Source organism: Myotis davidii, unplaced genomic scaffold (genome assembly GCF_000327345.1).
Source record: "Myotis davidii unplaced genomic scaffold, ASM32734v1 scaffold84, whole genome shotgun sequence".
Taxonomy (NCBI): domain Eukaryota; kingdom Metazoa; phylum Chordata; class Mammalia; order Chiroptera; family Vespertilionidae; genus Myotis; species Myotis davidii.
In genome coordinates this window covers 1,314,232-1,324,919 of record NW_006295735.1, presented here as the reverse complement: position 1 = coordinate 1,324,919, position 10,688 = coordinate 1,314,232, and the positions used below count along the sequence as shown (strand labels likewise).

At 39.3% G+C, this 10,688-nt stretch overlaps 1 protein-coding gene across 1 annotated transcript in view; it reads left to right on the top strand.

The window, feature by feature from the left end:
* The first annotated feature begins 6 nt into the window (after positions 1 to 6).
* The window catches only part of MTUS2 (microtubule associated tumor suppressor candidate 2), a 529,958-nt gene continuing 519,276 nt past the window's right edge, over positions 7 to 10,688 (top strand). Inside the window, 1 exon segment of the mRNA XM_006770370.2 lies at positions 7 to 240. The gene's annotated coding sequence lies outside the window, so the exon portion shown is untranslated.

Sequence of the window (10,688 nt, the reverse complement as noted above, 5' to 3'; positions counted from 1 at the left end):
CCGGTCCCAGGTGCGGGGGCGTCTCTTGCGCCTCCACCTGCGCCACTTCTGCCGGCTTCTCTTGGCAACTTTGTCGCCCCCTTTTGCGGACGTCCTCGGCCGGCCAGCGGAGCCCAGACCTGTGGTTAAATAGATAACGAGCTGGATGAGGAGGGAGCGTGTCGGAGCCGGTCCGGGGTGAGACTCTCATGGAGGCAGTGGTGGCTTCTTGGGCATTTTCCGTGGCTTTGCCCCACCCAGGTGAGCGCATCCCTCCGCACAGTCGGGCAGAGCGGGCTGGGCTCTGGTCCTGCCTCCTAGACCTGCGGGAAGACAGGTGCCCGAGTTGGGGCGGGATTGCAGCCCAGCCTGGCAGCGGGCGTTGATCTGCCTTTTCTGTCACCGTGATGCTCACGCTGGCCTGTCACATCCCCGCCGGCCAGGGCCCAGGTTTGCAGCTCAGTAGGCACCTCGCATGCTGCCAGGTTAAACATACTCCGTCTTGGAAAGGATGGTAGGTTAGTTAACCGAGTCAACACCTACCCCCAGCTTTGGATAATTTGTTCTGTGTCTTCGCCTTAATTTAGTCAGAATGTGTTATTTCCTTTGAGGTTTATAATGGCAAAACAGCAAAGCGGGTTGCTACATCCATTTTTTTTTTTTCATTCGGAGCCCGTGCACAGAAGGAATTTCAGGCACACAAGTGATGTTACTACCAGTCTATTTTAAATACAAACACGGCAAGAAGTACTCTTGGCAGGACACCAAAGGCGCCTGTACTCTGTTATGTAAGGGCTTGAACACACATTTGCTCATTGGTAAAGTTATAGGTGTGAGAGGTTGACGATAAATGAGAACCGTCATTTCTGCTTTAACCCAAAACTTTACTTGAGGATAAGCAGGGTCTTAGCGTGAGACATCCATTAAGATAATATAGGGCCTTTGCTTTGAACTGATTAGGTAGAATTGCAAAAACATTGACCAATAAAATAGGTTTTTTTAAAGGCTAAAGAAAGTTGGTAATTTTTTTTATTATGATAGTAATAAAAAGGATCCCACAGATATCCTTTATGGCTTTCAAACTATAGAATGATATTTTATATCTGATGGAAACTAATTATGAGCTGCCAGTTATTAAAGATCTCCCCCGCAAAAATTTCTCCTCTTATTTTTTCAGGTATGAAGAAGGAAAAGTAGAAAGCATCAGGTATACTAATGTCTAGGCATCCCCTTTTTGTGCGCCACCCCAATATTTCATTCTAATTGGTTCTGGGTGGTGCTGTGGCATTTGTAATGTTAAAAGCTCTGCTGGTGATTCTAATGTGCAGCCAGGGGAGAGACCCATTGTATTGCACTGTTGTTGTTTTTTTAATTTGTCACTTCATAGTCCCAGGTGTGGCTACAGTGGTTTAAGGAAAGTAAAAAAATAAGTGGTTAGAAATATGGGGAGAGAAAACTGGTATTGGAAAGATGTGTTGAAGAATTATAGCATGTACACTTTTGTATTTTGTCTAAGTATCTTTCTTGATTTTATAAAAACAAAACAAAACCAAGAATGGTTGATGTTTATTAGGGACCCGTAATTTCATGTAGAATATGGAGGGGGCATCCTAAGGGGACATTTCTTTGTGCAGAGGTTACAGGGAAGTTGAATAGCAGTGTCAGGAGATTCCTTTATGTTAACATTGAAAAGATAACTAAGTCATATTAAAGATTATTTTTTTCACCTAATTCAAAACTTATTATCTTAATGTATACTGCTAAATTAAGTGCAGAATGCTTCGATTGTTTCTGAGGTCGGAAATAAACCTGGCTGTTGCATCAGTGTTTCCCAACTACCTTATGTAATTCCACGTACCCCAGTCTGGGAGCAGATCTTATGGATGGTTTATGAGGCTTATGTAAGAACTCCGACTCTGCTTTGTATTCCATTAAACTCTCTTTTGGCTGTTACATAATCGACACAGTATTAGGTTGTGAGAGCCTCGATAGGGGAGGGGAAACAAACCCAGCCCAGCCCAGCCCACAAATTCATAATGAGTGTTGCCGTCAAGTTAGAGGGAACAGCAGGGATGGAGGTTTGTGAAAGAGAGATAAGAATAGTATCTAGATGACTGATATAATATAAGACTGTTATACGTAGCGGGTTTCTACAGATTTTAGTGCTGCGGTATAAACCTCTCCAATCTTTTATATTGCCTAGTGTACGTGAATTGACTGAAAAGCTAATGAATCTTAAGTTTCAGGACCCCTCACCCAGGCTACTTCCAAGCCCCTGAACAGGCCCCTAGCAACATGCTCACATGGTCATACCTAAGTTTGTGTTTGTAATTTTGGATTCTTTTTTAAATGAGGAGGGTACTACTCATTTAAAAAGCTCTTCCACTCACCACCCATTATATAAACATAAGGCTCCTGGAACCCTGAATCCACCCTCCCTTCAAATTACATTCAAATATTAACTTATAAAAGTGCTTTTTCTTATTTTAATGTCTGTAGTCTTATGAAAAGAAAAATAATTCTAGTCAGTATTGTAGCTGGCCTGTGGAGAAAATGCAGATTGCTATTAAGCCTTAGGAGTACGCTAATTAAGTTAATAACAATGTACCTACCTATATAGTTTAAGTTTAAAAAATTTGGCTCTCAAAAGAAATTTCAATCTTTGTACTGTTGATATTTGGCTCTGTTGACTAATGAGTTTGCCCACCACTGATCCTAGGGCTGTGTGGAGATACAGAGATCAGGTATTTACCTGGAGAACCAACTCCACAGAAGGAGGACTTTTTTGATCTGAGTATAAAGCTGGAGGTAGAGAAGAACTGAGACAGGAATGGGGAAGGGAGGAAAGTGAGTTAAAGCTCTTCCACATCTTAGAGGTGGGCTGCCGAGGGGAAAGGAAGACAAAATTACCCAAAGCTGCTTCATTAATAAAAAGTTAATAGGAACAGGTAGCATTAGCTCCACAGGAGATCTTTCTGTAACATCCTTAGCCTCTGTCTCTAATAAGAATTTTAAACAGTGAGCAAACTCAGGTCTGGAAATTATCCTGCAGAAAACAAACACAGGTTGGGCAGGAATAGGATAAACAATGGGTTTGTTCCCATCAGCAGCTTTTATGAGTAAATGAGAGCCATATTCTGTTCACCACAGGCATGCTTAGAAGGAGCTGTTGAAGAGTGGAGGATTTTCCCTTTTTCTCTGAAATGATTTCTACTTACATATGAATTTGGATGTCTTCAGATCTTATTATCTTGACCCCTGTTCCGCCAACCTTTATACCCTCTCCATCCATCCATCCATCCATCCATCCATCCATAGAGACTCTCTCCTTGATCACACTTTAGTCAGGTTCCTCTGAGCTCTCTTCTTGACTAGAGCTGAACCTTGGCCTATAAGAACGGCAACTTTCATAACAGCCCTTTCCCCCCCAACAATAAGAGACTTGGAAAAACTCCAACAGGACTTCTAACAGCCTAAGGCCGTGTCCCTGGGATGATCCAGGCCCCCTTGAGTTCCTGTTTGGAAAAATCTCAAGACTGCCAAAAGAACTTACCCTTTGTTCCAGCCAATACCTGATGATAGGCCCCCCTCCTTTTATTAAGCATTTATTAGAATAATTTAGAGTTATAACCCTTTCTCTTCCCTTTTAACATGTATGTGTGTCTCCTACAACCCACGAGTGTCTTTCTCAGGGACCTGACAGCCATTGCTTTGAAATACTGTCGTTAGGAATGAGAGGGCCTGTCTCCTATCTCTGTGGGAGGTTAGGAGCCTAATTTTGACAAATGCCAGTTAGCACACTCAGTGAGCCTAATCACATTGACAGTGACCAACTACCCAACCAGTCCTTTGTAATTCCCCATTTCCTTGAATCTGAGCTCCACCTGTCCCCTCCTTATTCCCTCATTCTTCCTTTAAGATGCCCATTCACCTCTGCATGGATTGAAGTTGAGCTCAGTTCTATACTTTAGTTCTTTCCCCTAATGCAGTACATCCTGAATACCACCTGTCTTTACTGCTTTTAGTTAACATCCAGCTTTGTTTTTAACAACTTCCAACAAATACGTTAAGTGTGTGTACCAGGCGCTGTTCTAGGCATTAGATATTTTAGAGCAGTGGACAAAACAGACAAAAAAGAGGAACTTACAATCTAATGGATAAACTGGAGTAAAATCTGTAATATATCAGGTAGGGATAGTGCTATGGAGAAAAGTAAATGGGAGCTGGGGGAGGAGTGTGGGGCGGGGAATCGCTGTGTTGTATAGGGTGCCCAGGGAAGGCCTATTTAAGGGGATGCTGAGCTGAACCCTGAAGGGGACTGAAGAGTGAGCCATATGGACACCTGGGGAAGAGCATTTCACTCATTAGGGGTCAACCAGTGCAAGAATTTCAGACCAGAGCTCTGCAGGCACTCAAGAGGAGAGTAGGGAGGCCTGGTGCTGCAGGCACTTGTGGAGAATTCACATGCTAGTGACCAGTGCTTTCCACAGCAGCCTACCTTTGCAATTCTGCCTGTGGACCCTGCCCTCCAGTGACCTGAGGCTGTGTCAGTGAATGGTCATACTGCTCTTGAGGCCTTAGGAGGCCTAATGTTGCTGCTTGGACCAGGTGTAACCAAGGGCCTCTCAGGGCATCTGGAATTCAATCTAGGCTGCTACATAAACTAGGAGGAGGTTGTGTGTTTTCATTGATGGTTTCCCTTGGCTTATAGGAAAGGGTCCACCAGGAAAGTTCCATTTCAGCTTGGATTTCCTGAAGTCCCCTTGGGCAAATAGAACTGTGAAGAATAAAGGATGTTGACAGTGGAAACTACACTATTCTTTCTTGGAGAATGTCAAAATGTCAAGAACCTATAGCAACTCCTTAGGTGAAACTGAACCCCATGGCCTGAAGGTGTCTGGGGTTAGTTAGGGTTTGAGGAGGGGGAATTGCTCATTGGCTCCTCTATGCCCAGGTGGTTGCCCTACATTTAACAATCAGAAAACATATGTGTGGACCTGTCAGCAGGCTGTCCCTGATCTCTCAGGGGAACGGCGAGAAACCAGTGGGGAGCAGCAGCCAGGACTTGTCTGCTGGTAGAAAGGCCTAACCTTCTGCGATGTATAGGGGTCATGGGTATGGGACAGGATGGATGGACCGTTTTACAAGCCATTAGCGTATAACCATTGTTTATTCAACGCAAGTCAAAGAAGGAATCTTCCATGTAGACAAAGGTTCTTTGGATTGTTTGCTGGCGGGTAGGAGCCTATTAGCAGCCAAATACCGTAAGACACAAGCAGGTGGCATCAGGAATGTAGCATATTAGGAAATGGTTAGTCTTGCCTCTTCTCTGTGCTTGTCATTGCATTGTGTGGTCTCTCACTTTGCAAGCTTCTCTTACATGCCCTACATGTGAAGAAAATGGGGGATTTAAGGTTATTCCTGGGTATTTTATACTCTTTAGCTTTTGTGAATGGGTCCTTTTCTAATTGGGTATTCATATATATATATATACACATATTGTTTATATTGTCTTAGTCCTTGGTTATTGTTATATAGTCAATTGGTTATCTATATTATACATAATGATTATGTTGTATTGTCTTAGTCTGTTCAGGCTGCTATAACAAATATGATAGACTGGATAGATTATAAACACTGAAATTTATTCTCATAGTTCTGGAGTGTGGGAAGTCCAGGATGACAGCATTAGCTGATTTGGTGTTTGGTAAGGGCCTGCTTTCTGGTTCATAGATGACATCCCATTGCTGTGTCCTCATTTGATGGAAAGGGCGAGCAAGCTGTGGCAGTAATCCCATTTGTGAGGCTTCTGACCTCATGACCTAATCACTTCCCAAAGGCCCTCACCTCCTAATACCATTACCTTGGGCATTAAATTTTCAACATACGAATTTAGGGGGGGAACAGATATTCAGTTTGTAGCATATACATAATCAATAATTAATAGATATAAAGCTACTAATTTTAAAATATAGTTGTATAACCAGGTAATTTTCAAGTTATCAATTCTAACTTTTCTGTGGTTATTTCCCTTGAATTTTCTAGGTAGACAATTATATCATCTGTAGAAAATGATTATTTAGGTTTCTTATCTTATTTCCATTTCATGTTTTATTACTAGAGTGTAGATTAGATAGAAGAGATTGTTAACCCAATCTGTGGAGGGACTTTTAAAAATGAGCTTGATTATTATCTTTCAGGCAGATGTACTTCCCTGTTCCCAGAGATGATAAACTGTCTGACCCCTCTTGACTTCTCCTTATTAGTTTTGCCTCCCTTTGTTCACCTACATACCCATTGAACCAATAGGTTCAATTCCCTTAGAAAAACAAAACAGTGTGTACACAGTCATTAAAGTTACATCAGCAGTGTATGTGATTAGGGCTAAGTTAGTAATAATGACAAGTTGATATAGACTTTAGGAACTTTGACTCACCTGCAGAAATGAAAAGCCAGCATAGTGCTTTATTCTATAAAGACTATGATAAGGCAAGTAAATTTGTCTAGAAATAGGCTAACATTGATATAGTGATTTTTAAATGCTTTTCAAAAGTGTAGTGGAAAAGAGCATGGGATATGGAGCCTCGGATTACAAGAAAAGGCACTAAAATAGCAGAAGCAAATACTGAACACTTAATAGGGAAGTTAAATTTCCACACTTCACCAGACTGTTATTGCAAAGTAGTAATCTAAAAACTTAATATGAACACTATCTCTTTTAAATGACAGTATAGGGAAGTAATCTTAAATCAACTGTAATTAATTGCCTTTGTGCTAGGCTGTTTGAAATTACTCAAAATAACTTTCAAGACAGGCAATCTTTCTCTACACACAATTGTCTTCTTGGGTTGGAAATTTTGCTACATATTTTGCCAAGCATTTTTGTCTCTATTTCTTTTTTTCTGATAAGTTAATTTTCAAGGTAAGCCAATTTAAGAAATGAAATCATGCAACAGAATAATTTTGGTTGAAATTGTTATTTCTAAGCATTTTCTATTTGTGGTGTATAATATCTTAGGAAGTTTGTATGGAATACATGCCAACCATTATATTTAATTTTCTAAAGACTTTGGCATATATTCCTTAAAAAAACACACCTACACCATGTTATATTAATTTAACTGGCAGCTGGTATTGAGTTTTATATTGAATGAGCTAATTTGCCTCTACTAGCAGTTTTAAGAGATTAGTTTAATATGACTACTTAGTTCTCTACTCCCAAACTGTGCACTAAAATTTTTCTGCTAGATTTTAAGATTATTATTTTGACAATTCAAAATGCAGTAGTGGAATATAAATGGGAGTTAAAACTAGTATGTCAGTTTGGAGAGTAAAAAAAAAAGGCAAAGATGTGGTTTGAAATCATCCTTTTCCAGGGTTAAGACTAGAGAGAGGCTTGTCAGGCACTTGCCTCAGCACAAAATTTAAAGGGACACCAAAAAATTGAGCAATAAAAAGAAATAATATTTTAATGAGGTTTAAAAAAAATTAGTGGAAAAACCCATGATGAACAAAATATCAAATTATAAAAAGATGTTAGTATTTGATTTTTCTTCTTGTGTCAGACTCCCATATAGAGTCGTATAACACTTGATGATCATTTCTTAATTTAAAATTATGATAATTTTGTTCATCATTAGTTTTTTTAATTAATTTTTAAAATACTACTTATTTTGGAACCACATCTGGAATGTTGGAGTGAGAACATTCTGTAAACCCTCTTCTCTAAAACATCAGTATGAACAAAAGTTTACCGAGTGAGGCAAAAATTGTCAAACTACTTTAGAAATCTGGAAATTAACCACTTAGAACCATCCAAAGAGTTTATTCAAGAAAAAAATGGAGTCTTGGTAAGAACAGTGAACTTTGTAGCCTTTAAACTCATTCCTATTGCTCCTTCCTAGCACCGCAGGACCTCGGAAAACTAAAACTGCTGGAGAGAGCTGACCAGTTCAGAGCTCTTTAAATACCCTTGTCTCAGAAAATGGTGCTGTGTGAACTGTCTGGCAGCTCTCTGTAAAGCTCCATTCTCGGAGCTTGTTTTTATTTCACCTAATGAATTCTAATGACTCAGAATTCATTCAGGTAAATAGCATTAGGGCATTTGTTAAAAACAATCAGTGGCAGTTGTTTAACATCACAGTTGCCAGAAGTGGATACATAAATTGGGGTTAACTATAGGTTGACTAAAAAACTTAAAGGGAATAATTGAGAAAGGAGATATCCAAAGAGGGTTTTGAAAAGCTTTGACATATTTTTTTAGAACCTAGAAAGCCCATTTTCATGTACAGGTCTGTGTATATGCTCAACAAAGACTTGAAAAGGCCCTAATCTATCACCTCTGGCTGACATTGAAACTTTACACAAGCAGGAAGAAAGGCTTAGGTAGAGTTATAAACTGCCTATCAGAGCATAGAAAACCTGTGTCAGTATACACACAGAGCCCCTCAGCAAAAGGTGTGAGACATATTGTTTCAAGTATTTAAGGAAATTTCTGTTCCATCATTAGCTGACTACTAAAGCAAATTGAGCAGAGACTTAAGTGGCTGCTCATGATAAAGAAAATAGATTTTATATAATTACTTTCGGAAATGGACAAACGCATTAGGAAGAAGAAGAACAACAACAAAAAACAGCAACAACACTAAACCTTTGGTGGTTGGTGGTGGAATCTGCTTTCTGGAGTTGCCATATTATTTGAAATCCAATTTTCAACACATAATTAGAGCACATATAAAGAAACAAGAAAGTATGACCCATTTGCAGAGGTAAAATACAATAAAAAGTGTCCCTGAGAAAGACCATATATTGGGTTTATAAAACAAGTGTTTTAAGTCAATGACTATGAATATATTAAGAATAAAAGAAAACTGTGTCTGAAAAATTAAAGGAAAGTATGAGAATGATGTCTCACCAAATAGAGAATATCAATAAAGAGATAAAAATTATTAAAAAAGAACAAAATAGAAATCACATAGTTGAAACATATAATAACTTAAATGAAAAAAAATCACTGGAGGGGCTCCACAGCAGATTTAAATTGGCAAAAAGAAAGAATCAGAAACTTTATAATAGAACAATTGAAATTATACAATTGGAGGAACAGAAAGTCAAAAGAATAAAGAAAACTGAACAGAACCTCAGACTATTCATCATGAGTATCAAAATATGCATAATGGAATTCCCAAAAGGAGAGGAAAAATAAAGGGACAGAAAGAATACTTGAAGAAACAGTAGTCACAAAATATGTCAAATTTCATTTAAAACATAATCTGTACATACAGAAAGTTGAATGCATTCCAAGCAGGATAAACACAGAGAACTTCACCTAGACACACAACAGTCAAGTTGTTGTAAGCAAAAACAAAGAAACTAGTAAGGGAGAAGTGAATTATTATGTACATTATGCACATAAGATTAATATCTGACTTCTCATCAGAGATCACAGAGGCCAGAAGGTAGTAGAATAAAGTACTGAAAGTGCTGGAAGGATCACCATCCAATCAAGAGTTCTATATCCAGCAAGACTATTCTTCAAAATTAGAAGAAAAAAAAATTAAGATGTATTAATTAACAAAACAAGGGAATTTGTTAAAAATTCTTAAAAACCAGATAAGTGGTCACTAGCAGACCTGCCCTACAAGAAATATTAAAGGGAATCTTTTCTAAAAAAATACATTTTATTGATTTCAGAAAGAAAGGGAGAGGGAGAGAGAGCTAGAAACATCAGTGATGAGAAAGAATCATTGATTGGCTGCCTCCTACATGCCCTGCACTGGAGATCAATCCCACAAGCCAGGAATGTGCCCTGACCAGGAATCAAACTGTGACCTCCTGGTTCATAGGTTGATGCTCAACCACTGAGCCATGGTGGCTGGGCTTAAAGGGAATCTTGTTATTGAAGGTTGTAGTGAAAGAAAGTAGACAATAACTCAAATTTACAGAAGAAATAAAGAGTACCAGTAAAGGTAACTACTTTAGTAAATGTAAAAGATTATGAACTCTTAAGAAAAAAATTTTAAAAATGTAATAAAAGAGCAAGGGAATTAAAATGGCATTCAAAAATATCTAACACAAAAGAAGGCTGTAATGGATGAATGGAGGAACAAAAAAAACATGACATATAGAAAACATAGTAAAATGGCAGATGTAAATCCTACCAGTAATTACACTAAATGTAAATTGAATAAACACTCTAATAAAAAGTCAGAGATTGGTAGAATGAATTAATAAACATGATCCAGTTATATGCTTTCTACAACAGATCTACTTTATATTAAACACAAATGGAATGGAATAGGATATGCATGCAAACAATAACCAAAAGAGAATTGGGAATGGCTATGCTAATATTGGACAAAATGGATTTTAGTAAACAACTAGAGGACCAGTGCACAAACTCATGCACAGGTGGAGTTCCTCGGCCTGGCCTGTGCCCTTTGCAATCTGGGACCCCTTGGGGGATGTCAGATAGCTGGTTTGGCCATGCTCCCTGGGGGGTTGGGCCTAAGCTGGCAGTCAGACATCCCTCTGGCAGCCCAGGAGCCCTTGGGAGATGTCCACCTGATGGAGCAGGCCTAAGCCATTAGTCGGACATCCTTACTGCTACTTTGGAGACTCCCATCACCGCTGGTGCCCTGGCCAGCCATGAGCCGGCTTCTGGCAGAGCAGCGGTCCCCTGTGGAAGTGCACTGCCCACCAGGGAGCAG